At 43.1% G+C, this 27699-nt stretch overlaps 1 protein-coding gene across 1 annotated transcript in view; it reads right to left on the reverse strand.

The window, feature by feature from the left end:
• BTBD3 (BTB domain containing 3) overlaps positions 1-26951 on the reverse strand; it is a 66142-nt gene extending 39191 nt beyond the window's left edge. Inside the window, exon 1 of the mRNA XM_015857125.3 lies at positions 26935-26951. The gene's annotated coding sequence lies outside the window, so the exon portion shown is untranslated. The remainder of the gene's footprint in view (positions 1-26934) is intronic.
• Positions 26952-27699: the final 748 nt, after the last annotated feature.

Genomic DNA, 27699 nt, shown 5'->3' on the forward strand with positions numbered 1-27699 from the left:
GCCAGCAGTGTTGCACACAAATTGGACCCTGCTCCATGGAGACAGTGAAGAAGCTGATCATTTGGAGGGGAGGAGAGCACACTCAGCTACCAGCGACGGGACCACTCTGCTGCTGCGAGCTGAGATTCTGACTTGAGCTGCTGACTGCTGCTGCCTCAGCGAGCCACCATGGGGTCACATCAACAAGAGCTGGGCTCGGAGAAAAGTGAGGAGTGATGCCACAGCTCAGTGTGAAGAGGGGACAGTTGTCTTCTTTCAGAAGCAAGGGCCCTGCAATTGTCACTGCATGGCAAAGAGCACCCACAAGATGTGCTGTAAATTTTGACCATCTGTGTGAAGGCATTCCAAGTATCAGATGAAGAGAATTTTTTTTCTTTAATTGCAAGCTTAAATGAATACTATTTATCAGCTTTCTCCCACTGCTGCACTGCTTTCAGCCGCAGTAGCTCCCAAGGAATTAGAGCAGAGCAAATATTTGCTGAATTTAACTTGTCTTCACATAATTATTTAATTTCTTTGCGGAAGAAAAAAGCATGTTGGGATTGCTGAGAGTGTCAGAAATTAAGCCTTTACAGTAGCAGTTAAACATTTTACCAAAAGTCAAGCTCACCTGAACATGGCTTTGTGTCAATAACAGAGATGTTTCTATCTGTTGCTAAAAGGCTTTGTCACTAAAACTGGGAAAGGCTTTCCCTTCTCAACCTAACCAGGAGTTTCTGTCTCCAAGTGGGACAAAGAAGCATCCTGAAGCAATGACCGTGGGGACACATTGGCCTCATTTTGCACTTCAGCCCAGCACTGCTTTCCCCATGCGCTTGCAAACAGCTGTATTCTGCAAGAATCACCAGGAGACCTTGAATTACCAAGCCATGAATGTCGGGATTAGGAGGTGATCATTAACAATAGCTGCATGCCCTGAAAGCCTCTCATTTAATGGAGTGGTAAGAGATTATTTACACTGTAATATTAAGAATCCTGCTATCTAAGTGCCTCATCAGTTTAAGACGCGCCCTTTAATTCCTGTTACCTTGCTGAAACCGCATGTCAAACCTGCACGGACTCTGCTTGCATCAGAAATGAATTGCTTCTAGCTGCTGAAAGCTGGCTTTTCCTGACCAGATTTATGTATCCAGGTAATGGAGTGTAATAGAAAAGTAGTTAGGATGCTCACATCAGCTCAAATGGAAGGATTAGCACTTTAAAAGAGCAGATTACCCTGAGACCCCTCCAAAAAAGCCACTTTTGCCACAGAAACTGCTGTGCCTGCCAATGACCCAAGTGACTTCCTTTTAGATGCATAAAACTTAATGTGACTTAATGTATGGATCTAAAAGTTGTTAAAGAGAATGGGCAGCTCAGACATGCTCCCATAGATCCTCTCTGCAGAACTGCAAACCTTGTGCTTATTTAGGAATTCAGAACATGAAGCCACGTGCAGGACATCTAGATACCTTACAGAAATATGGGAGCAATTTCTGTGGCTGGGCATCACCTCCTGCTGTCTTCTCTCTCCAGCCACCAGCACACAGAGTCTCGACTCACTTTGCCCCAGGTCCAACAATTTTATTGCTTAAATGCATTTGTAATTTCATTACTTTGGAAGTTTGGGGATTTTTTAGGCCCCAGCCTAAAGCCAAGTTGGGTTTATGGAGGAGATAATTACTCTACTTGTACAGGAAGATGAATAGGCCAAAGGGCAGTGAACTGATCCTCTGGTCTGCTCTTTTACTATCTCTGACAAGGTCTGAGGAATCTGCAGTAAATAAAGGCTAATTCTAAACTCCTATCATTGCCTGACCCTAAAGCAAAAGGGTCCCTTTTTTTCTGGTACAGATGCCCCACTGGCAGGAGTCAGTCTCTCTCAATTCCTGGGCAGCCATTCCAGTGCCTGACCACTCTCTGAGAGAAAAAGTTCCTTCTTATGTCCAGTCTAAACCTCTTCTGGTACAACCTGTGACTATTTCCTCGGGTCTTATTTGTTGGCTGGGAGAAGAGGCCAAGCCCCTCCTCATCACAACCTCCCTTCAGGAAGTTGTAGAGTGCAATGAGGTCTCCCCTGAGCCTCCTCTTCTCCAGGCTAAACAATCCCAATTCAGCACTTTATGATCAACAGGTCTTACAATGGAAATAGTTTGGTATTCAGAACACGGATGACTTAGAATCCCTGGTAATAACAGCACTTCTTTATTAGTACAGCTGTATAATCCTTTTCCTTTTGATTAAAATATCTGTAGATTACTTCATGCTGCAAACTGAAATTAATACAGAAAGCCTGTACTCTACTTCAATGAGTTATTTGCTAAGTCATATCAGACCAACAGTCTCAGACTTGGATAGATTACTCCAGCCACGACCTCAAAGTGTGCTTGTGTTAGGAACAGCAGATAATTCAATGGCTCCTCGTGCTTGCTCAGCTCAGGGCTCCTCTCAAGCAAAGAGTTCAGCACTATAAAATTTGTGTCCTGGTAAAATAATGCCTCTTTTTTCTTGGCTGGAACTAACATATTCATTAATCTCAGCACTTCAGAATGGACCTGCTCTGACTGACCATGGAGGAAAGGTCACTGCTTTGTCAGCTCTGCTCCTCAGTCTCCTCTCATTAAATTTCCATTGAGATGCAACTTATTTTGCTTGTTAAGAAACAAGGATTTTTAGGATTAACTTAACATTTGCCAGTTCAGACAGACTGACTGAGAGAATCTGCAGGGTGTCTGGGCCTGAAAGATGGGACCAGTGTGCACCCCCAGAATATAATATTTCCAAACAGTTTGTTCAAGTTAAACATTTAGTGGGAGCTGACAAGATGGTTTTTTTTTTCTCTCAGTGGGTCCTGGATCGTATCTTAGGTTTGACCAAAGGAAAATATGACCTGGTTGGAGAAAGCCTGCCTTATTAGATACCACTTCAAGAGCTTCAAATCCACTTCCTTGTGACACTTGGACAAGAAATTAATATACAAATAATGAGACCAAAAAAGGAAAAGGGGTCTGAAATGACAACCCTGGGAAAGAAAACACTAGGAAAGATTTAGACTGGATACAAGGAAAACATTTTTTATAATAATGGCGGTGAAGCGCTGGAACAGGTTTCCCAGAGAGGTGGTGGATGCCCTGTGCCTGGAGACATTCAAGGTCAGACTGCACGGGACTCTGAGAAACCTCGTCTAGCTGCGTCCCTGTTCATTGCAGGGGAGTTGGACAAGATGGCCTTTAAATGTCCCTTCCAACTCAAACGATTCTATATGCTCTCATTAACTGAAGCATACACAGAAGATGTCCCAGTAACTGATTACTGGAAAGCAACTGGCCAAGGAAGGATATCAGCAGGCTGGCAGCCTTCTTGGTTTCCTGTTTTTCAACCAGATGCCAGCTCATCTCCCTGACCCAGCAGAGGAAGATGGTTTATGGCCTCTTCTGTTACATACTTACTAGAACAGGAGATTGTACTATTAGTTTTCTACCATCCCAAGGAAATAGATATTACAAGTTTAAATAAAAATTAGTGGCCAAAAAGCTACTTTGCTGTGTACGTTTTCCATTCCCAGAAGAAAAAGCATGTTAGAAAGCATCACAAATAAGAGGCACAATTCACGCTGCTAGCAGTGGAGAGAGACAGCTGATGCCTCCTATGATTACATTTCTCTTGTCATCAGATATGTTCAGCAGAGATGAAAAATTCATTTCATGATAAAAATCCTTTGTTAAAGCCTCCCTCTTGCAGAGAGAGTGCTGTAGCCCAATCTGCTTAGCACACCACATGCCTAGCAATGACCATAGGAGACAGCATTTGATGTGAGCTACAGTCTGTAAACAGAACAGCCTAGTCAGAGAGCTATTCCAATTAGCTTTCCCTGGTTAAGATTCAGTTTTAATTTTGATAAGATAGATTAAGTTGATCATTCATAAACCCAGCATTCATGCCACCCCGCTACACTCTTAACAGTGGCAGAAAAAAATGCCAGGAAAGCCAAGTTTTAAGGAATGAATTGGAGAATGGTTTGAACTGGCTTAAAAAGTTACTACTGCTATACCTGTTTGCCCACCCCCCAGCCTCCCAGCTCTTGCTATCAGCTCTACTGTGCTCTGCACCTGCTGCAGATTCTCTCATTTCAGGGTAATTTGGCATTCACAAAACACTACTGTCAGGAATTTGCTGCTGCTCCTGGCAGGTAGAAGCACACTGCTTTGCAGCTGTTTGCAGTACATTTACTAAAGTCTCCAGAAGCTGTAGATACAGGAGAAGCATAAAAAAATATTTCCATCCTTTCCATTGCTACTGCAATGTATCAAATCCCCAGCAGATGCAAGCAAATGTGAGCTTCTCCACCTTGTGTCACCACCTGCTCTGAGCTTTTGTCACTTAAATCAGCCCAAAGCCTCATGAACTCATAACCTGAACATCCTCATGCAAATTCTCCACATTTAAATGAACAAACTAGCATTTTGCTGGCTAGCAGTTTCATCCTGATAACCTCTTGGTAGAGCTTCCAGCTTGTCCACTGCCTTTTTATGCTCAGAACTAGAGTTGACCACAACCCAGGGCAGCTAATCCATATGAACTGCCTCCTTTTCTAGTGCAGCAGCAGAAAGATGCAGGAGTACTAAATGCCCCATACACACCTTCCCTCTTCTCTCCACAAGCATCCTCCTGGGATGCTCTTACTGCTGACCCGAAGCAGTCAGAGCTGGTTTATCATGAGACCTGTCATACAAGGAGGTGCTGAGCGGGACAAAGGGATTAGAGCTGGCAATAAACATTTATTTTATAGTTCTATAGGTAAGACCAATGTACTGGAAGATGAGAATAGGGGAAGCAAACACTAACCCAGCCAATTATTGAACTTCACAGCATTTTCTCTCCCACACATTGCACCTTTTCATGTGACACTGAAAAAGTCACCTAAGGAGGTGGCAACAAATCAAGCAAGATACTCCTTACCTCTGAGCCTGAAGGGCTGCTGGGGAGCTCTCCTTCAGGGAGAGGGATGATGCTCTGCTAGAGCCATACTGCCAGTGGCCATTGTAGCAAGGGCTAGGGAACTCTCCTCCTATAGCATCAGCTAGGACAGAACCTTTCCTTATGCTTCACTGTTTGGGGTGAATGGCCTTAAGTTGCCCTAGAGAAGATTCAGGTTGGATATTAGGAAGAATGTATTTTCAGAAAGAGTGGTGAGATATTGGAACATGTTACCCAGGGAGGTGGTGTGTTTGCTACCCCTGGAGGAACATTTATATCCCCTCTCCTCACACTCATCAGCTGCTTCATTGGGGGCAGTCACATTACCCACCCAGAGGCAAGTGAGAGTGCTTTAGGCAGCAGCAGTGTGAACCCAGCTGGAATCCTCTACACAAGAGACATGGCTGCATCTCGGAGTTTTCATAGTCAAAAAACTATCTGCAAAATGACTATTTTGTGTTTAAACTAAGACTGATAGTGCCAGGAGGGACGGTGACTCAGAGGCCTCATCCCCGTTTTCCTCAGAGCCCATGTTTGCGTCATCCTACGTCAAGCACCAAGCCAGCTCTGCTTTACTGCTGCAGAAACCTGTTTTTCATGCCCTTGTTTCCTGCCTGATGGTTTCTTGCATAGGTGGCAGCAGAAGTCTATTACGCAGCATTGCAGAGCCTGTCTGAGGAGAATGCTGCACTGGGATGATTTCACTTCTGTTAGAGCTCATTTTTATTACACCGACAATACAGGTACTTCATCCCTCTGGTTTAGCTTGAATGGATTTTTGAGCTCACATCCCAAAATGAGAGAAGAAAATGGCTCTGAGGCACTTCTAAAATAAGAAGAGTCCATCAGCAACTTCACAATGACATTACATCCATGCCTTATGTTTCCATGCGCATCAGATCCTTTAGGGCACATTGGCTTCCTGCATTTCCCATTGTCCCTCAGAAAGAGACTGCCAAGGTAAATATTATTAATCCACCAAACCCAACACGGTGTCAATCCTAGTCACTGTAGCATCCTTCAGGTGTATTTTCTTCAAATGAAATTCAGATAGAAAGAGAGATAGGAAATGGATTGTGTTTCCTCCATCCCCATGGGTCCTGTCCACTTTAGTAAGGAACATACTCGGAACAAGGCATGGATGCATCTAGCAAGTACCATAACTGGTGTGATGAAAACATACTGCTTTCAGTAAAGGACACTGGGCCTTAGTAGGGCATCCATAGTGTGCTGATATGCAATTCTATCAGAGGAAAATTAAACATGAGATGTAGCTGCTCCCAAAGCCAGCTTTTCCTGGACCTGCTTGGTCTGCAGAGTGGGTTGTGATGCACCTGCCTCTAGGTAACACTTCAGGCAGGAGACAGCTGTGCCCTCGTTGGGCTTTCAGGCTGTCTCTGTGCTTACACACAAGTGATGACATGGATGATATGGCTCAATTTTGGCAGTAAATCCCAACACATGGCAATGGTGAGGATGGGAAAAGCTTCTGTGGCCTTGCTTAGCTCTGAGCCTTAATGATACAGTGCTTCCACACAACAGGACTCTTCTGCTAAGAGACCAGCACCAGGAGACCTAGGAGAACAGGTTAGTGCTGACAGATACCCAGGCTGAAACTTTGCTCTCTAATAGGATTAGAACACAGGCATTTGTTTCCAGGCACTTGTTTCCCTACACCAGTTAGAAACCCCAATTATGATTTTATCAGCTATCAGAGAGTTTCTGTCAAAACCAAAGAGCAGCCACACTCTCAGTCTCACTTTGCACCATCTCCCATGATGATTAAATGCAAAATGTTAACAAAAATCACTCCTTGCCTCCCTCCATCCCACCTGCCCCATGGATGTAGAAATCTGAGGGAAAAAAAAACACATTTTTTTTTCTCAGCCTGAAATGAGGATCTGAGTCACACAAAAGATCCACAGCTGTTTCTTTTCCCTCATTTCACTCACTCTTGAATTCATCATGTTTGGAAAGGCAGAGAGCTTCATTGAAAACTATCAAAGGCTTTCACCAGAAGCCAGCAGCCTTTGGTTGTGTCGCAGCTGCTATAAACCCAGGTAGGCCACCGCAGGGATAGCACTGACTGCAGCAGCTACATCTATAAGCCCATTCTTTTGGACATAGGCACGAACTGACTTAGAATACTTTTAGGACCATTTCTTCCATACAAACCAACTACATATAGAAAACCCCAACACAATTATTTTCTTTCAGGAAAGAAGACTAAAAAAAATGTCTTTTTTTTTTTTTATAAAAAAAAACTTCTCTATTAAACACTATCATACTGATGAGAACAAAGGCCATCCAGCCCCACCCTGCATGCTGGGGCTCAGAGAAATTTCCAGCAATTATTTGTTTTCGTTTTTATTTATTTATTTATTTATTTTTTAACTTCAAAGGATGTGGATAGACAAAAAGATTTTCTAAAGTGAGCTGATTCTTGCTTTAGGCAGAAGGACCTATAAAAATAAGCAATAGATTAGCACACAGCATTCTGAGCAGCAATATATGGAATTCTTGCAAACAGCTAATCTGCCCTCAAAGTTAAAGGATTATAATCAGGGATCTTTTTTCCATCTCCTCTGAACAAGTCTTCTTGTTTTTTGCTTTCTTTGTGTGCCTGCTCACTCGTCTATGGAGAGGATAATTCCCCTTTGTTTCTCTCAGAAAACAGGAGGTTTACTTCAGAAAATCTAGGAAGTTTTCTGATGGAAGGCAGCACAACAGAACAAAATATTTGTGGCCATTAAATGAAGGAAACTTGAAGACTTACATGCCATTCCTCTTCATCCAAAGGACAATGAATCCTAGCTCCATTCCCTTTTCTAAAGTTCATTAATAAGGTTTGAAAATGCATTGTTTGGTGGGAGTCATCAGTTCAATAGTGCTCCACAGTGCCAAGCCAAGACAGCAGTAAATTAAAACTCCTTTTATCACTACAGTGGGGGGATCTGTCAGTGAGTGATCTCCCATCCACTTTGCAGGACGGATTACAGACAGAAATAGGCAGCCTGACAGGGGGGACAGCTGCAGCTCCTTAAACCCACAGGTGACCTGTTGCCTATGTTTCCTTTTTCCCACTTGCTTTAAACTTTGTTGTAGATTCTTGACCTCATTAAAAGATTCCAAGACCCAATTTGGGACTGAAGTTAGTAGAAAGTTGAACTGGATCCAAGGAATATTCAATCAAAACAACACAATCACCAGAAGGCCTCCACAGAGATAAGAAGGAAAATAACTTCCCTGCTGGCATTCAGCTCTGAAAAACGTGTATGGATATGGCGATTTACATTTACATTTACAGCAAATGATGTGCATGAGATCTGTGCAGGCCATCTAAAGCATCCTGGTTTGTCTGCTCCTGGAGCACCATGGCTAGGATGGGTGCCTGCCTCCAAGGGGCTGCCACCGCTGTGGCAGGAACTAGTTTTGGCAGCCTTTGCTTTGCTGCTTCAAAAGCAGTGACACGCTTCCAGCCATTGCCGCTCAAAGTTAAAAGCTTGTCATAACATGTCAGGTGGTGAGGCTGCGGCACAAGGCTGATGAGACAACTTTCAGTCCAGTGCAGACTGCCTGCTCTGGGTGCTGAAGGGATGATGAAGAAAAAAAGGCTTCCTTTGCTTATGGCAGAATCTCTTTCCCTCCTCTTGCCAGGGGCTCCACTTGGAAATTTGGACAATTTTTTTTCTATTTTAAAAAGTAAAACAGTTTCTCATTGGAAACATTTCTGCAGGCTTCAGAGTTGAGGGAACTGTGGATCCAGATACTTTACCAATACTCCCAATACCCCTGAAAGAAAAAATGAAGGAAAAAGCATAACCCTGAACTCTGTTACAGAACAGAAAAGTACCTGCCAAATGCTAGCAATAGATCAGTACAAGGGGAAATGGCATCTCCCACACCCAAAGTAGTGTAGGATTATTAGTTCCCCGGTAACTGTGGTTACAAAGAACAATGTTACTTTCAAATTATCTCATGGGATGGCCAGTTTCATAAGGAGATCAACACAAATTCACAAACATTGTAGAAAAGGGCACCGGGAATTGCAGAATAGTAGAATGGCTTGGGTTGGAAGGGACCTCAAGGATCACCTAGTTCAATCCTCAGCCATTGGCAGGGCTGCTCCCCACCAGCTCAGTCTGCCCAGGACCCATTCAACATGGCCTGGAGTACCTCCAGGGATGGGGCACCACAGCTCTGGGCAGCAGTGCCAGCGCCTCACCATCCTTTGAGTCCTAAGAGGAGAATCAGGGCTGATGCACCTGATGATGATCAGTGAAGGCACTGTAGCTTTACTTCACTCTAGTGCTTTCACCGATCCTTTCCCCTTCACAGCTTTTCCAGGGCAGTGCTTAGTTCCTGAGGGAGATGTTTGTGTATGTCAAGTCTGAGATGAATGGGAGCACTGTCCAAGGCTCTCTTCTGTACAGTGTTTTTGCCTGTGATTGGGGTGTCACAGTGCTTTCAGTTGTTCTCTGAAAAAAAACCCAACCTAAACCAAACCAAACCAAACCAAACCAAACCAAACCAAACCAAACCAAAAACAACAACAACAAAACAACCCAAGAAGTAAATGACGAAAATACTAAAATGTTAAATACATTGCAGATCAAGAATTGCTTGCGTAGCACAGCCCACATGTGTGCACAATAGATTATCCCAATTTCACCTCATTTAAGCAACTTTTAAGCAACTTATCTACATACCAGCACTGGCAAGGAAAAATACTGTCAGAAATGCCTTTTTTCTTTCTTTATCCTCTGAGCGTCCAACTCTTTTTTAATAAAATTCTACAGTCTGGAGAAATTGCCATTCCTGACCAGTGCAGAAACAAATGATGAAATATTCATGAGTTGTGGAGACTTTTCATCTTACAGAACCAACAGCCAGTACTAAATTTGCATGATGTAGCCAAAGAAGACATTTCAAGAGAAAAGTAATTCATGTAGCAGTGTTCACAAATTTTTAGATATGGAAGTAAGAACAGCAAGTTTCTGCCCTTGCTTTTGCAGAGTCACAGACTGTTTGAAGAGTGTCCCACTACATTTTCAGAAGATGCCTAAATGTATCATCTGGACCACAGGAAATAAAGCAGGGTTAAAATGTTGAACAAAACCTCACTGAAGTTAACAAGCCTAAGGTTCATAAGCCCTGCAATAGAAGCTTGCAGAATCTTTCAGAATCTTTCTAGGCTCATCCAATAAAACCCTATGGCACTTTGCTCTTCCCTTCCAAATCTCCATCTGTCTGAGCCAGCATCAGCATTAAATTTTGCATGGAAGCTTGCCAGATAAAATAGCTACTTCAGCTGGCTTTCAATTACCATTAGTTTCAGAGAGTTCTTTGAGGAATATGTTAAAATCTCTGTCATTTTAAAAGTAAATCCTGCCTAAGTCAGAGATGGATAATGTCTTGTCTCAGTGTACTTGATACATCTTACAAAAGAGATAATTCATGTATGCTTTAATTTTATACAAGCAGTTAATTTCCATCTGCATTCTGCTCTGTTCACCTCCTTTCATACTGAAAGCTGAAAACATCACCATTTCCTGGGGATGTTTAAAAGACAATTTGATTCAGTTTAATTAAATACATCCCATTTCCCTCTGAATTGCTTCAAACTTTCCAGATATGGCAACCAGATATGGCCTTGGCCCCCAGCCCTTGGCATGGGTGAGACTTTGGTACCTGTATTCAGTCACTGACACACATGAGCTGGGGTGAGCGCTGACTTCCAGCAGCTACTTGTACCTTATTTTGCAGTTATAGTATCCCTATGAACAGCATCATAGGGAGTCTTGAGACACAGCATCTCTTTGCTTCTGCTTGGAGCCCACTTGTGCGTCTTCCATCTTGGTCTCCACCATCTTGTTTGCATCCCTAACTCCCAGAACATGAATCACCCTTCAATAAGGGCAAGGACACACAGAATTACATAATAGTGAAAAGAAAACAAGTTTGACATTTCCACCATTAACCAAACCCACCAGCATCTCCTTAAATTTATAGAGTAATGATTTTCACGACAATGGGTTTTAACTGATGTTCTCTCTCTATTAATATGGGATAACTTTTCCTTTCTGTGTTCTTTATAGTTAGGATGTGTCATTTTTGATCTACATTTTAATAATTAGTTGAATATGATTTCAAACAAAAAGTGCCAAGGAAGGTATTGACACGTCTTGGTTCTGCCTGAGGCATTAATGAAGCACTCTGTCCTGCACTGGGCACAGTTGTGTCGTATGTAATGATACAAATTAGATCTATAATTATTTGTGGTATAACACAACTGCTGCAAAAATTGCACAAATAGTGTTCCTGAGAGGAAATACCATCGTTATGATAAGAAGGTGCTGCTAATGCCACTACACATTACAATCAATTCTTGATGATATCATGTAAGCCAAGCTAATAAATTGGGAATTATATGCCTTCTGCACATTCCTGTCAATGTGAGGCAGGACTTGTTTGCTAACAGAGCAACAAATAATCCAGCTGGAAAAATAGTCAAGACAACAAAGCAAAAATATCCCCAAACAGCACCTCCCATGGAGAAAAACAACTTCTGCAGCTCTGCTACAAATGGGAAGAGAACAGAGAGAGCTTGTAAAAAGCTCGCCTTTTGGAAAAAGAAATGGGAAGCAATACCTCTGTCTCAGCCCCAGCACTGGTAAACAACCCCCAAAACCAAGATCCCAAGCACTCATCCTTGCCAAACACATAGTAATGAGTAAAACAGAGCTTTGGCTATTGTGTGCAAAGTGGGGGCTCTCATTCCTGTTGCTCGCTGCACGCCTGTGCCCCCCAGAATGTTCCACCATGAGATGGTTCAGCAGATCTGGAAAAGGCTGGGAAATGTGAGTCACTAGCCACTAAAAAACAGAGCACAAATTAAACAGTGAATTTGCACAAGCCCCCAAATAAACCACCGGTGCTGACTGTGATGGGAGCGTTAGCAACTCTCCTGTGATAGATTCGTAGGAGAGATGAAGGCTAATGTAAGCCTCACAATTTGCTACAGGAGAAATTGGAGAAATCACTCAATCGAGGCAGGGATTAAGCTAGCGAGAGAGCTCAAGGAGAGAGGAGAAGATTAAAACTTGGGGCTGAGTGAGTAATGCCCATTAAATGTATTCAAATGAATCTCTTCCACAGAGACACTGCCAGGGTTCCCATCACCTTGCAATCTTTAATGCACTTGCTCCACTGGAAGGGAGGCAGTGCTGCTATTTCTATCTCTTGTTTGAGGAATGGAAACACATCAAGATTAAGCAACTTGCTCAAGGTGACCCAAAAAAGTCTGCTCCAGAGTAGAAGAATGAAGCAAAATACATTAGGTTTCAGCACAGCCAGGGGATCATCACCCCACCGGTGTGTAGCTCTGGGTGAGGCATTGGCTCTTCACACTTGTCAGTAGCTTGTTACCATGAGCTCGACACTGCCTTAATGCCCACAGCAGGAGATGCAACCAGTAGAACTGCTTGCAGTAATGAGAGCGCTGAGACTGCTGTGGGAGGGGAAGCAGTCCCAGGGGATTTGCTTACTTGGTGACTTTATTTGCAATTATGTTGACTCCATTTGAATCCTACACGGATGCTTAGAGCTCAATACTGCAGAACTGGATCCTCACCCATCACTGGGTGAGCTCAGTACTGCAGAACTGGATCCTCACACCATCATCTCTGTTTGCAATGAGCTGCAGAGGAGCCTCTTCATTGTGCCTTGGAGCTTGAGCAGGTGGAGATTTGTGACCTAGATCCTGGAGCTATTTGATTTTAGTGTAAGTGAATTAACTCCAGAGCTACTGGAGATTACACCGCTACTCTGTGTGTGACAGCTTGACAGGTGCATTGGTACTCAGCTCACCAGTGAGAAATACATCACTAAGGGTAGACAACAGACAAAATCTGATTTTTAGAGCAGCAGACATAGTGCTCGGGATTGCTGGTAAGCAGGTCTTTCCTGGGCCCAATCCAGCAAAGCTCAGCTTGGTATGTTGGGAGAAATGTACCCTGCTCCCAGATCACACCTGCTGGCTCCTGCTTTCAAATAGGCAGGAGTGGGAAGATGTACAGTTTGCTTCCTAGGTCCCAGATTTGCAAGATGGGCATGCAATATTTATTTTGTATTTAAATTTACTGGGCCTGATCTCCAACTCCATTACAGTCTAGAGAAGCATTTCCCTCTGTTCCAGTGGGTGGCGGATGAGGCCTCATCCTTTGCAAATGGAGCTGCCTGGTGGCTCGTTAATTTGTCCTCAGACCCAACTGGTGCTGCAGTATCTGCCACCATCCATCCCTGGGCTGCCCACCAAGGAGCCTTGTCCCACCACAGCCAACACCTGTGCCTGAGTGCGTGTGTTGGTAAATAATTTATATGGGCATGATTTACATGCTAAATTAGCTTTGCTTTTAATTGCAGGCAGAATATTTCACCACAAAGAGCTATGCCTGGAGCCTGTTTGATTAACTACAGAAAGAAAAGCATTCAGTAGCATAAAACTGAACCACCACAAAGTCAATACATATTAAGGGATTTGAAGGGCTTCTACTATTTTTTTTTCCTTCAGCTAAACACATTTTATGAACAGCAGGGAAGCCAGCATTCTGATTCAGCGCTAGTTCTGTTTTCTTTTCCTTGTTGCTCTGCTGCAAACCAACTTTGGGGTCCTGCAGTCTGCTTTGCTTTTTTTTTTTGACTGGATTAAAAATAAGCAATGCCAACACTGGACTTATTCTCAGTCTAACTTATGTCCACCACACAAAGCTTTGAAATATGGCAGCTACTTGCAGACTTTCGACCCATACGGCAAGGAGTCTATCCAGATGTCCCAGGAATTGGTTCTTTGCAGGAAAATTAAGGTAAATTCTGGGCCGTTTGCAGCAGCTACCTCAAAAAATGCATATATGTTGCATCAAAAATTAACAAAGCTTTTGTGGTGTTTTGGGAGCAAACTCTGAGTAACTGCATGTATGAGCACCACCTATTGGCTGCACTATTGCTTACAGGGTGCAAAATGCATCCTGTTTCCAACAAAACTTCTGGTGCAGGGGACCTGGTGCAGGACAAAGAGCAGGGCAGAGGCCGGCAGGGAGCTCCAGTGTGGCAGCCCTGGGCACTAGACTCCGGGATAGGGGACAGAGGTTCTCCACCTGGGGTCATGCTCCTGAAGTCCTGAAGACCAGCCTGCCTGCTGCTCCAATTAAGGATGCTCCATTACCCCCTTTTCCTATAGGAATAATCTATTTTGTCCTCAGAAGCCTGAGATAATTAACTCCAAACAAGGTTTTGGGAGCATTAGGGGGTTTGGCTGCTACTCCCGCTCTATCATTTTAAGAACAAAGAGCTACAAATCCACAGCAATTTAGAATCTGACTTTCCAATTAAGGATTTGATGTGTTTTTATGCCTTTGAAGTGACAATATTTGTCAGGCTGTTTGTTCAGTGCATTGTCTGCATGTGCAGTTACACAGGAATTGGTTTAATTAAGGTTAATTGGTGCATAATTAGAGCTGCTGCCAACACAAAAGAATGGCTGCAGACCAGGGAGAGAGTCAATTTCTATCCAGCTCCAAAGGACAAATAGCATCAAGTAGATATTACAGCTGAGCAGTAAAAATCTAAACTGCTTCATATTTAATGCTGCCTTTTGTAAACCAATATGACTAGCTGCTTGGCAGTGCTTTCCCCAGAGCTTATAGTCCTGTCCCAGTAAATGGTGCATTTTTCATGGTGGAAGTGTTTGTGCTTCTAAGTCTTTGCAGTTGGACCCTGTCCTTTGCCACTACAGAGATTTGCAGTATACAATTCAGAGAAGAAAGGTAGAGGCAAGAAGGGAAATGGTGTCTCAGAAGAAGCAGCTGTGATTTATTGTACAATGAACTCACCTGGCATCACTGCTCTGGCAGGAGCAGTGCATCTTCCAGCATCTGTAAGGTGAGCACAACGCAGTTCTGACATTACATTGCTGCAATGTCATAGAACCATAGAATCGTTAAGGCTGGAAAAGACCTCTAAGATCATCATATCCTACAAAAAACTGAATGCAGTTCTTAAGGTGTAGTCACCTTCCTTGTATCATCATTAACACCTTATCCCCAAGAGTACAGAAGAGTTTCCACGAGGAAAAGTGTCCAACCCTGTAAATGCCATGAGCCTTCTCTCCCCACGGCACACAAAGTCCTACTCATAGCATCATCTTCTGCCTGAACCCCCTAATATACATCATGTCCAGCACAAAGCTAAAAGCAAAGCCACTTACAGACCAGCCCAAAGGAGCAGTCAGCGCTAACGCTTAAAAAGTAATAAGTTACGAATTAAAAAAGAATGAGGAGGGAAATAATCACACGCCTGAGGTAGCATCACATTATTCAGATGTATTCAGATTGCTAAGCTGCAGGGAACAACTAAAACGAGCAGCTTCTGAGGGGCACAGTCACACTGCAACAGGAATCACAGGGCTTGGACATGCATGAACAGGAGAAGCAGCCTCACTCAAGCTATAGGTTACACAGTGAAATGTAAATAAGCAAATATTCCTTTGCTATTACACAAGTGTAGTAACCCACATTTTAGTGTTTTTTATCTTCATGCTAGGTCTTTTCTTCATTCACATCCTGCTTTTTAACTCCAGACAATTACAGTGACCATAAAGCTGCAAAGTCCCAGCACCAAAATCACAGGAAAATACCATGGGGGTGCAATGGCCTAATCTGAGGTGTAGGCAGAGTTATTCATCCCTAGCCATAAGGAACACGGTTTGGTAGAATGAGCTCATCAGTCTGAGAGCATGGCCATCCTCTGTGCTCAGACCAGCCCCAGACAGCCTTCCAAATGATCTGATCACACAAAGGATTTATGATTTTCAGAGCTTTGCAGTAAGAAGCACTTTAGCATCTTGGCAACTGAGAGATTAGCTAGTTTCTCTAGAAAGAACCAGGGAATGCCAGGAAGGACATCTTTTCAGGGCTGGGTAAATCTTAAAGTCAGGATGAAAAAGGCGAGATGACCTGTTTCTGAAGAGTTTCCTATGCAGGAGGTAATTGACCAACTGAACAAATCAGCACATCTCCACTGGTGAACAGGCTGGTGCCAAGGCAGTCTGAACCCCAAAGGAGCAAAAGTCCTGTCCACTCATAACTTACGGAACAAGCAATGCCCGGCTGACAAAGTCCATTTGTTGAACCAGAGGATCTTCATTAAACGCCAGTGACTTATTGGTCATCTTGTTTACTGATTGCAGTCAATAATACACTCCTAGAGACTTTCTAAATATAGCTCCACAGAAGATTGCTTGGCTTTAATTGTCCCCTTACACAGCCTTGCACCAAGCTCATACAAGTAATATCTTGAATAACTTCTCGAGAATAGGTCAGACAAGTCTGATTTGAGCTACAGAAATGTCTCATTACACTTGTATTATTTCCTAGTTACAGCAGCCTTGCTGAGTTATCAATCCAGCTGGTTATTCAAGTGCTTCTGCCCATTAGATGCTGCTACTCCATTAAAACCACGAACTTTATTTTCTCATTAATAAATGTGTTAAAAACAGAACAAGGAATAAATGAAAAGGTTATTATGACTTTTATAATGAAATACATGTTAGGTCATAATTCATGCGCCAGCTAGAAGTCTCTTGCCTATTAAAAAGAAAATGTGCTTTGGTCCATTCAGTTGAGGCCGTGTTTCTGGGAGAGGGTGAAGAAGATGAAGAAATAGCCATGCTGCAGAACTGTTCACTGGATTGCACTATAACATGCACAGTGGGGCTTTTCTCCTCTACACTTCGATTTCTTGTTTGAGGATGCTGTTTGTTGCTTAGTTACAGTATGCTGCCACAGCTGAAAAGTGCTGCTTGCAGTGCTGACAAGAAGGAATTGTTTCTTGTGGAGAGGAATTATCTTCCGGGGACATTGCTGGTATAAAGCAGGCAATTATGTGGTGGGGAGGATGAAGTAACTTCAAGGTCGTAACATGTTACTTGTATTTACTGTTCTAGATTTGGTAAAGAAAAAATATCTTGGACCCTGAGAATGTCATGTGTGCCTAACAACAAAAAGAAAAGAAGAGAGAAAGGAAGGGAAGGGAAAAGAAAAGAAAAAAGAATGGGAAAGAAAAAAATAAAGAAAAAAGGAAAGGAAAATGGAAAGAAAGAAAAATGAGAGGAAAATGAAGTTAAAAAAGGAGAGGAGAGGAGAGGAGAGGAGAGGAGAGGAGAGGAGAGGAGAGGAGAGGAGAGGAGAGGAGAGGAGAGGAGAGGAGAGGAGAGGAGAGGAGAGGAGAGGAGAGGAGAGGAGAGGAGAGGAGAGGAGAGGAGAGGAGAGGAGAGGAGAGGAGAGGAGAGAAAACAACAAGCAATAGCCATAAATCCCTCAAAGAAGCCGAACCTGCCTTTCCCCATGCAGCTCCTGTTGGAGAAGCAAGACCTCCTGTCTCTAGTCATACAAGTCATTATACATTAACATAGTCGCACCTGTAAACAAACCAGCTCCATGAAATTTACACTGGTTTCCATATTAATGAAGTAATTGTTTTTTGGAATGATTTTTACTGCTAATTACATTAGCAGTTTTATGTGCTTGTGGCTTGCTTTAGTAAGCATTTAAGAAGATGACTTTTAATAGAACATTAAGTAGCATGGAAAATTAAACAAACATCTTGAAGTAATGGATGAGGCTTAACACCAGTTTTGAACCTAATTACGGTGGGTGTTGGAGAAAACCTCACTTTGTGACAACCAAAGGCTATCTATTATCACAGGGACAGTCCTATCCCCTGCCAGGATCATTGACCATGCACCACCCTTGGGTACTTGAGGTATGGGCAAGACAGAGGCTGGGAAAGAAGCAAAAATTCATTTGAATAAAACTCATACTGTACAAAATTCTCCGTTCTCACACAGCATCAGTAACTTGGGGTTTATTTTCTATATTTAATTTAAATATTGGCTGAGTTGCCTAACAAGGAACATCACGTCACAGTCACCACGCACTGTGCAGATGGAAAAGCATGGATATAGTTCTGCAGCACTTTCTGCACACAGAGCTCTGCCTCTGCATTGGTTCTAAAGAGACAGATAAGGAACACACTGAACCCTCCCATGGAAATGATGTGGTTCCACCTTTAGGCCCAATGCTTCAGCCCAAACACCCCAATTCCCAAGAGTGGAAGTCTCCAGTCCTGGAAACTTTTTTTTTTCTCTGTATGCTCCCTCCACCCAAAGCTTCAATCTGTATTTTACTGTCCAGTGCACGAAGTGGCATAATTTAAGCTTTGCTCTAAGTCCTGGGGGCATGCACTCATCCACCATTTAACCTCTGCTTCACCATATTTTCCCAAAGGGGAATGTCCTTGAGTACCAGTAGAGTGAACAAGGTACAAGGTCTGTGCATATAGATGGAGGAGAACTGATTACTGCGCACAGATACCCTTTGCTTCATGGATGGCCAGATGCATGGGACCTTTCTGCTTGTTTTTAGCACGTGGGAGATATGCTGCTGAGTAATGCTTCTGTTTCCATATATCACAAGTCATTTTGCTTACAAGGAAGCACCGAGCAGAACCTATCTGATGCTGATGGAGGGCCTCCCATCCCAATTCTGCAAAGACCCCAAGGGGAAAAGGACTGACTGAGATGCTGTGTGCCATTGGCTTACTGATAATTGCAGTGGAGAGTCTGTGACAGATTTTATTAGTGCTTAATTAAGACAGATTGCAGAAGACTTCTCTTGGCTAATCTGCTCCCCTGAACTTGCTCCTGCTCTCCATTTCCAAATGTGTGGGACTTAGGTGCTGTGCTGAGCACTGCAATGAGCTGCTCTCATCTGGAGAAGTCAGCACAAACCTAGCTGGGCCTGAAGACTGCCTTGCCCAGGGATCCTACCCTTAAAAGGTGATAAGGCAGTTGGTGCACTGCCAGTGCACATTTATTAGAGAGAATAAAGTGGAAAGGAGCAGCTGTGCCTGGCCAGCTGCCCAAACCCCTCTGGAGCAGGCTGCAACTGGGTAGCACCGTAGCACCAAGGCTTCAGCTGCCACCCATAGCTGCTTTGCCCTCTTATTTCTCAGCAATTCTAGAGAACCAAACGTGCAGATTTCTGTTTGTTATCTATACACACCAGTTAAAATACAAAAGATAAGCCACGAGCATCTCAGGGGAAGCTCACTGAGAACAGGAGCCTTCCTATCCGCCAGCACAGGCAGCACCACTCACATGGGGGAGCAGGGCCACCTCCAAACAAAGGCAGTCACCCCAGGGAGGCGAGCCACCTTCCAGGAACACCAGGCAGCGTGGGATAACAGGTCTTGAGGAAACACTGCCTACCCCTGCTCCATGCAGAGTGCATGAAGCAGAGGAAGGATTACTTGCCAGGGCTCCTTTCCAAGGATTAAGGAAGAAAGAAACAATAATAAAGATGACTAAAGAGCGAGCATTTGTTCCCACGCTGCAAACAACAACATCCCAACTTGTAGGGCCAGGTATGGCCACACTATCCCACGAGTCAGCCACACAAGTATGGAGTGAGGCACTGTATATTAGCAATGTGTTTCACCTTCCTTGAGAGAAACCATAATGACTTTTTTTCCTAAAAGGAAAACACACAAATGGAAACCAAACTGAAAAGCATATCAGAAATCACACTGAATTCAAAGATACTGCTGATACTACTTTAGTTCTCCTAATTCCTTACTTAGCAACTGGCTTGCTCACATAAGCAAAGCTCCATGCAGATGTGTCAGAGAAATGCCAGCTGTTAATCTGGCTGATGTTAATTGATATGTGTATCCATGCAAACCCTGCTCTGATTGCTACCTGCTCACCAGGTGTGAATCCAGAGCTTTAAACATGGTCAAGAGACCAGATTAGTCCCAGTCCCACATGAAGATGCCCATATGCTATAGCTGATGTGCTATACAGCTGGGGTTACATAAACCTGTACATACATCTTCTAGAAGAGTCTGGTAGGAACATGACTGTTGAAGAGCAGAGGACTGGCCAGCAGTGAAACTTCTTGTGCTAGAGTGTTAGTGCTTTTTGTAATGAAACACTTTTTTTTTTTTTTTTTTTTTTTAAGTGAAATGGATGTTTTAGTGATTTCCCATGGCCACAGATCTAGATTCTCCTCAAATAAACCAAGTTCCTCCATCCTTTCTCCCCCAGAGTTGTCATCTGCTTGAATACAGACTATGTGTGCCCCGCAGTGGTGCTGGTCATCCCCAGGCAGGCTCTGTCTCATGGACAACAAAGACCAGCTCATCAGATCAGACGCTCCTGATGACATCTAGCTGCAGGACAATGTTCTCAATAGTCTTTCTCTGATAATGTCCCATGCTTTCATCTTAAAACTGCAAAGCATTTTATAAGCAGAAACCAGATTTCACAACACCCCTAAATGCAGTCAAGTATTATTAAACCACTTTCCAAAGCCCTCATCGCTGTCAGTTGAACAATTTTCCCCCAGCATTTTTTCACATTTCATCACAAAAGTTATGCTTCACTGGATAGTCTCTAAACATCCATTGCAGTAACAGCTATAACAATAGAGATAAAGCATTTGATTCTGTTACCTTCTTGGAAGAGACTGTGTCATCCATTACTGAATTACGAGTAAAAGCTTTCTCTAACATGGCTGTTGTATAGTTTGAAACCAATGATTTTATTTTCATTCTGAATCATAAGTCTCATGAGGGATGCTTTGTTGGTGTGCAAATACAGATTATACTAAAGTAGCAGTAGAAAAGAAACATTTCTCCCAACTGAATCAAGGTGAGCGTTACTCATGCACATGGGTTTGAAACAATGGTACGGTCATGGAGAAATGGAAGCTCTCTTTCTCTAGGAGTTTTTTCCTTCCCTTAAAATAGCTCAAAGACTTCAATGAGAATTTCTGACTGCTGTCAGTCTGCTCCAAAAGGCTCTTTGTGGAAACTGTCCAAAAAAATATACAGTTTTGATCTTTTTTCTCATGCCCTACCATACTAAAACAGTTTTCCCACTGTATGCTAACAGCAGGAATTGTGCTGTATTCCTTTCCCAGACTCACTGTCTGCCTTGCTTACCCGGGCAGGGTCTGTGCATTACCTAACAGCAGCACATCTTCTCCCTCTTTTCCCTTAGGTATTATAATACTTAGCCTGATTAACATCTTTTGCATGATTAGCATGCTAAAGAAGGAGGGCAGTTGTTATTGTAGCATTCGCATGGGTATAAATAAATCCATATATTTAGTAGCCAGAAGAAAACAAAACCCTTTCAGGGTGCCTTTATTCTTTTTCTCTACCTGTTTACCAAGAGAAGCTCAAATTAAAAGAAAACCAAACAACAGCACATGAATACTGATCCTTTTGCTTCCCTCCTACAATTTCAGTTATTGTTCTCCTACTGCGGCGTAATTAACAGCTTCTGGTTATGCATTAAAATAAAACAACAGGCAATGATACTAATTATGGACATTGCATTGCCAGTATAAAATGAGAACCTTTAAGAAGTAAGAAAGTTCTGTTAGAGACCAGCACTACTTGCTTTAGCAGTTTATATCCAAAAGTGCTGGATTTTGTCAACACCATTGAAAGGAATCACACAGAAAATACTTGGCAAGCTGCAAGTTCACGTAATGGCATTCAGCCTTTGGGATTGATGTAGCAGTCAAAAATAAAAGAAAAATGCAGCCATTGCTCTCCAGCTCAGCTATATCACTGTACAAGGCAAGCTCCTTACCCAGACAGATGAACTTCAGGACTTAAGCGCTTGAACAGTTCAATTGATACAAGCAGTCTTCATATGACTGTTCCAAAGGATGCCCCAAGACCAGATATGGGCCTCAGAGATGACAAGATCTCCAGAGACTGACACCAGCATTTGTGCCCACACTTTGGACACCATGGACGAGCTCCAGGGACATCTCTGCAACTGATGGGACAGGAACCAGGCAGACCTGGCCCTCACTGTCCTGGTGATCACTCATGGAGAGATGAGATGGCCAAAACAAGGCTCTGCCTTGACCAATTTGCAGAACCAGCTGCTCAAGGCTGTGTAAAAATCAGTGGCAGAACACAAGCCTGCCCTCAGGTTTCCTGAAACCTGGGAGCACTACTGCTGCTTTTCTTCCCTGCTGTCAGCAAATATCATTTTATAAAAACAACCCACCCCTAAATCAGGAGAACAACATTCCCTTAAATAACTGTAATTAAAATATAAACGTGCCCTCATTGCGGCTCCATTGTGCATGTCACTCAAATAGCCCTCACCATTATTACATAGGGAATTTCCATGCAAACATGCCAGGATTTTTGTAAAACAGTCATATTTGAAGCCACCCAATATTTCTTGATACATTCCTCTCTCCTGATAATACAACACGACAGCCACAACCAGGTAATTATTACTTTGCAATGGTGTCAGGTCTACTGCTTAATGGCGTGGAATGAAACAGCAATTGCTTTGTTCATTTTTGCTATATGGCATATTTAAATCAAAGTTTTATATGTTCTGCACCATTATGTCCTCTCAGGGCTGGCAACAGCTGGAACCCAAAGAAGTGTTGAATCAGTGTTATGTTGCCAGGCTCCCATCTGGCCGACGGTATCAGCACTCCTCAGAGAGTCTTTAAAACAGGAACTTTCCCAACCATGAATAGTCCCAAGTAGTGATTTTCCTCCAACTCTGCAGTCTAGGATGCCCAGTTCCTCACCTCTATGCCGTGTGTTAGAATGCTTCTGCAATTATTATTTTAGTTTTTTGAGTTGGAATTCTAACTGAATATTTTGATTCGGAGGGAGGGGAGCTAAATTAAAGCAGAGCTAATTGCTTTTAAAAGTCCGTTTCACTTGAATCGAAGTGGAAAATTTAATTTCATTTGGAAAGCATTGAAATTAAATGCTTTCTTAGGCTTTGCTCTTTCCCCAAACAAAGCAAACGTGTGGAAACCCACCCAAAAGTTTAGGTGTTTTGGTTGTCCTCAAATTACAGTTTTGAACTGGGACCAGAAAATTCCCCAGTTCCAGGTCCCTGCATTGTAGTACTGCAACAGTAATGTGGTCAAAGCAGCATGTGCCCGCACCCCCTCAGGGCTCCATCTCAGGGCATGGTTAGGAGATTGGTATATCTGAATGTGGGTGTTCAGGGTAATGGAGATCACTAGTTTGGGACCGTTTTCCATAAGTCGTTGTGGTTTGGAGTCCTACATGCTGTCATTTGGGTTATGAGTTTTGCCAGCGTGCAACCATTACTCAGCTCTGGTGAAACACTATACAAAAAAGATCGTCTCAGTAAAGCTGATAAGAAATTAGACCCTTCCATGTTCAAAGACAACTAACATCTTTCTCCAGGAGCAAATAAATAGGGCTGACAGTGCAATATGAAGTCATGTGCCTTAACCAAACTCTTTATAGAGAGAAATACTATTCACCAAGACAAATATGTAGCAGATTGCTCCAAAAGATCATAAAACTAGACGGCTGGCAAACACTTATCTGAACAGCTTTTCCTCACAGTTTCCATTACTCTCTCTGGTTAGGCAAGAAAGAGCACAAGACAACACACTGCCTGGGAAAGCCGAAGGAGCCTAACTTGTGTTTCTGTAGCTATTGTACAGATATAAGGCTGTCTGCCATTTTATAAATGTCAATGCTTTTCCAAAGCTGTTGGTTCGGTTGTTGTTTGACTTCTCAAAATAAATAAAATAGAAGCAAAACTAAACTAAACTAAACAAAGAAAGGCTGGTAACTTATTCCATTAGCAAGGCAATTGCAGCAAAAGTTCAGATACTGTTGTATAAGATGTCACATTTTGAAATTAAAATTCATGCAAATTGTATTAATTGTTAAAAAAAAACATCAAAAAAGCATATTTTTTCACTGAAACTCATTGCCACTTCTTCATGCTATTTCTGTCTGGCAGAAGGAGAAGCAGCACAGGAAAGCAGAGCTGGGCTCACACCATTGTTCATTTTTGTGTTCTCACATGCATAAGGCAGAGCACAACCCAACGCTTTTGAACCTCAGCGATAATCTGATTAAGGGAATACATTACATCCTCCCCATCACTCCTCTTTTATATATATACATATATATACATACATATAGTTGATTTTGAGACCCAAATGATGGATTAGAAATTCACACCAGGGTTACTGAGCTATTCCAGAGTGCCTACGGAGAGCGTGTGAATCCATTTTACGCCTCCTCCAACAGCATGTTCTCTAGCAGCTAACGCCATCGGTTGTCACTAACAACGCAAGCAATGGACTGAAGTTCACCTTCAGAGATCGGGTGACAGCACAGCACTGTGCCTTCAGGTGCAGTTTCTCCTTGTGCTACTTGCAAGTATGAATTCTATGTCAAGCATTCACACCTCATTTTTTATTGAATAAAGCAGGTTATGAAAAGTTGACAGTAGAAAGTAGTTTTTCCCACATCCTTTTGAATTTATCAAAAGCACTGTTTAACTGCCTATGGGTTCTTCTCCCCACTTTTTCCTTTTCTGCAGCTTATTCTTATCTGGAAAAGGGTAGCACAGAGGTGGTGGAAGAGGTAGGAGTAAAGAGGGTCACAGCCTACACATCCAGTGATTTCCAACTGAACATTTTAATTAGGCTGAAAACAAATAAGAAAACAAAAGATAATGTTATTTTTAATCCCTTCTGGAACAAACACACATTTCCAAAAGTCTGGCTGGCAAAAAGCTCAGCAGGTCAATTCTCATCCCAAATCCTCCGGTTACTCACTATCATTCTGATTTGAGAACTACAGTAGAAACTCAAGGTTGCTTGATGTATGAGTCTTTTTTTGGCATTGCTCATTGTTGTTACAGACTATAAAGTGCAGAAGACCTCGGACTGAGACTTCCTTTCCTCCCCTTAATAACTATATTATGTTGTCATTCAGCCTCACAGCAGGGATGCCAAAGTCTCCTTTGAATTACTGGCATGTCAGAAGCTCTGTTACCACATGCTGCTTTCCGAAGGAAAAATACCCTCCAAAACCCATCAAAGTGTACATTTCCTTTGATGTGGACAACATTTCCAGACCCCTATTTCAGTGGCAGATTAAGTCATTTGAGCAATGAACTCTGACACAAGTATTTATACCTCCTTTCTTTTTTTCTAGACACTTGCTCACTTTCTTCCCCATCAAAGTTGCCGACATTATCAAAATGTTTTGTTGCATAAGAGAGTATCTTAGCCACAGAGTACAGCTTCTTCTGGCCTCCCCCAGTCAACAAGTTCCTTCCAAAATATGCTATGAGAGAAGTGTGGCCAGGTTTGGCTCTGACTGCGGAGAAGAGACAGCTGGGAGATGGGGAGCCAGGACAAAGTGTGCTCATCCATCACTGGACTGAAAGCACATCTGTAAGTCACAGCCATTTATAATGAACTCCTGAAAAAATAAATCCTGGGCTTTCAGTTTCCTGGAGCTGTCCCTCCCACAGCAAAATAGCAATGTGCTGTGATTGCCAAGGTAAAAGCAAGTGGGATGCCTCTTTTGAATATACAGCACTTGTGCAAAGAAAACTTTCCCTCTTTCCACATACATCAGTGACACCAAGATTCACAGGGACTGGAAAAAGAACTTCACTGTTTCTTCTATCATTTATTTTCCAGGGATAAAAAAAAAAAACATAAAAACATAAAAACATGTTGCTTTTGAAGTATCTGCATAGATTAGATGCAGACAAGCTGCTGACCACAAGGGCACCCACACCAATTCTGCCTGCTATCATTTTCTGCCACTCGGCACTACAATTGAGAAAACAAGGGATTAAAAAGACTAAAATCATCTTGACCATCCACCAGGTAACACTGTTCACCTACCAAGATCAGCAGAATCTTTTTTCCCAAGGAATTTTTTTCAAAGGGGAACAGAAATACCTGGAAACACTTTCTTATGAAGTTCAGCCCCAGACTCAAGCACTGAGCTCCTTGCAAACCTTAAACCCTATTGGGATCCAAGTTCTCACCTCAGATTGTGCTGCAAACACTTCTCACTGCCTGATGCTGAACACAAATCCTATTTCCAGAGCCCTGGTACTGTCTTATGTTCTGTAACAGCAGGACAGCCTTCCTCCCTCCAAGAGGCACCTGGTTATCAAGAAGCAGTCTCAGACCTAGATGAAGCGCAGGGACTGGGCAGCCTTAGTGCAACATCTGGGAAGTTTTTGGGGCAAGCTGCTTCACCACTCTCCTTTTCTCAATGGTAAAACAAGATGAGCAAGCCTGAGCCTGAGCTCCTTCTGCAAAAAACTGCATTACAGCCATAAATTCAAGATTATGGACGCAAGAAAACAACTGGCTGGACTTCTTGTGTGCTCCAAGCTATGAAATAAATATTTTGCTAACCTGGGGCTGAAGTAATTCTCCTTACATCAAATATTTATCTGTTGTGAAGAAAGTAGTTTGTAAAACATTCTGGCTGCAGGGGAGAGGACAAGATGCACAGGTTCACAGTCTCCTTGCTGCTGCCCTGCTTCCTCCTTGGCATGAGGCGGAAGCTGCTATGGCAAGCACTCAAAATGGCAAGGCCTCTCACGGGGTTTGGGCCAACCTCCTGCTAGCAGCTGGATTATCATTCAGAGTGCCCTGCTGCTGTCACAGAGAGCAGAGCTCAATGTAGCCCTCTGCTCCCTATGAGGAGCTGCAGCCACCACGAGGCCTCCCCACAGCTCTTCTGCTCTGGGGCCCAAGCACTTTTCACACACCGCATCTTCCAGATCCTTTCATGTCTCTGTAGCCCTCCTTTGGATATGCAGTAATAGCTTTATGCCTTTTTTGTATTGTGACACCCAGACAGCACGTAGTACTCAAGACGAGGCTGCACAGAGCAGTGTACAGTGGGGCAATCACTTCCCTCACTTCCCTCTCTCACATGAAAGACGTACCCATCCCAATCCCCTCATTGGGAACAGTACACACGTCTGTGGATGCAGCGCTAAGCAGGAATTAAGCAGTCTTATTCCATCACACCCTGCAGAAAACATACCTTCGAGCACTGGGCTGAAACATATGGCAAACGCTGAGCTGTGACAGCAGCGAGGTGTCTGGGAGAAGAGACACGACAAGCCTTACATCCATAAACAGCTCTGAAGGCATGCAGGCATCGGTCAAAGCAAATCCTGTGAGCATCGTCTGTTAGACAGCCCCATCCCCTGGTGTCAGCACAGCAAGAGAAGAGGGGGCTTCCTGCAGTGACCTGCAGCCACACACAGCCTGTGCTCCGCAAGCACACTCTTCTCCCTGAAAACATGAAAGAAAATGGTTGAGGAAACGCCTTCTGTAAATGGACTAAACACGTAATTGCATTTGGCACGTGGGGAATAAGAGAGGCTAAAATCAAAGGTCTACCAACTTTTCAGTATAGAGTGTACAAGTAGCTATAGGCTGGGATTTGGAAGCATGATCACAGGCAATAAATGCATTTTTCTGAATCTTTTATTCAGCACCCATTTTTCTATTATGAATATGCCAAATAAATGCAGCAGTCTGTTGTTGGAGATGCTTTTCCCACCCTTGTGTAAGTGCGAAGAGCAGCCAGCCTGTATTTAGAGGTGCACTGCCGCAGTGCTGCAGGCTTGCATCTGACCTCTTGATGATTTTAACATAGCTTTAGTGGTGTGAAAACAGAGCTATGGGCTAAGGATGTCCTGTCAAAGGAAAAGAGCAATGAATTCCTCTTCAGCACAGTATATGCGTGCAGTGGCTAAGTCTGACGCATTTTCCCTCTGATTTTACAATGCTGTCTTTGTTA

The sequence above is a fragment of the Coturnix japonica genome, chromosome 3, assembly GCF_054131305.1.
Source record: "Coturnix japonica strain WE chromosome 3, WE-NBRP24, whole genome shotgun sequence".
Taxonomy (NCBI): domain Eukaryota; kingdom Metazoa; phylum Chordata; class Aves; order Galliformes; family Phasianidae; genus Coturnix; species Coturnix japonica.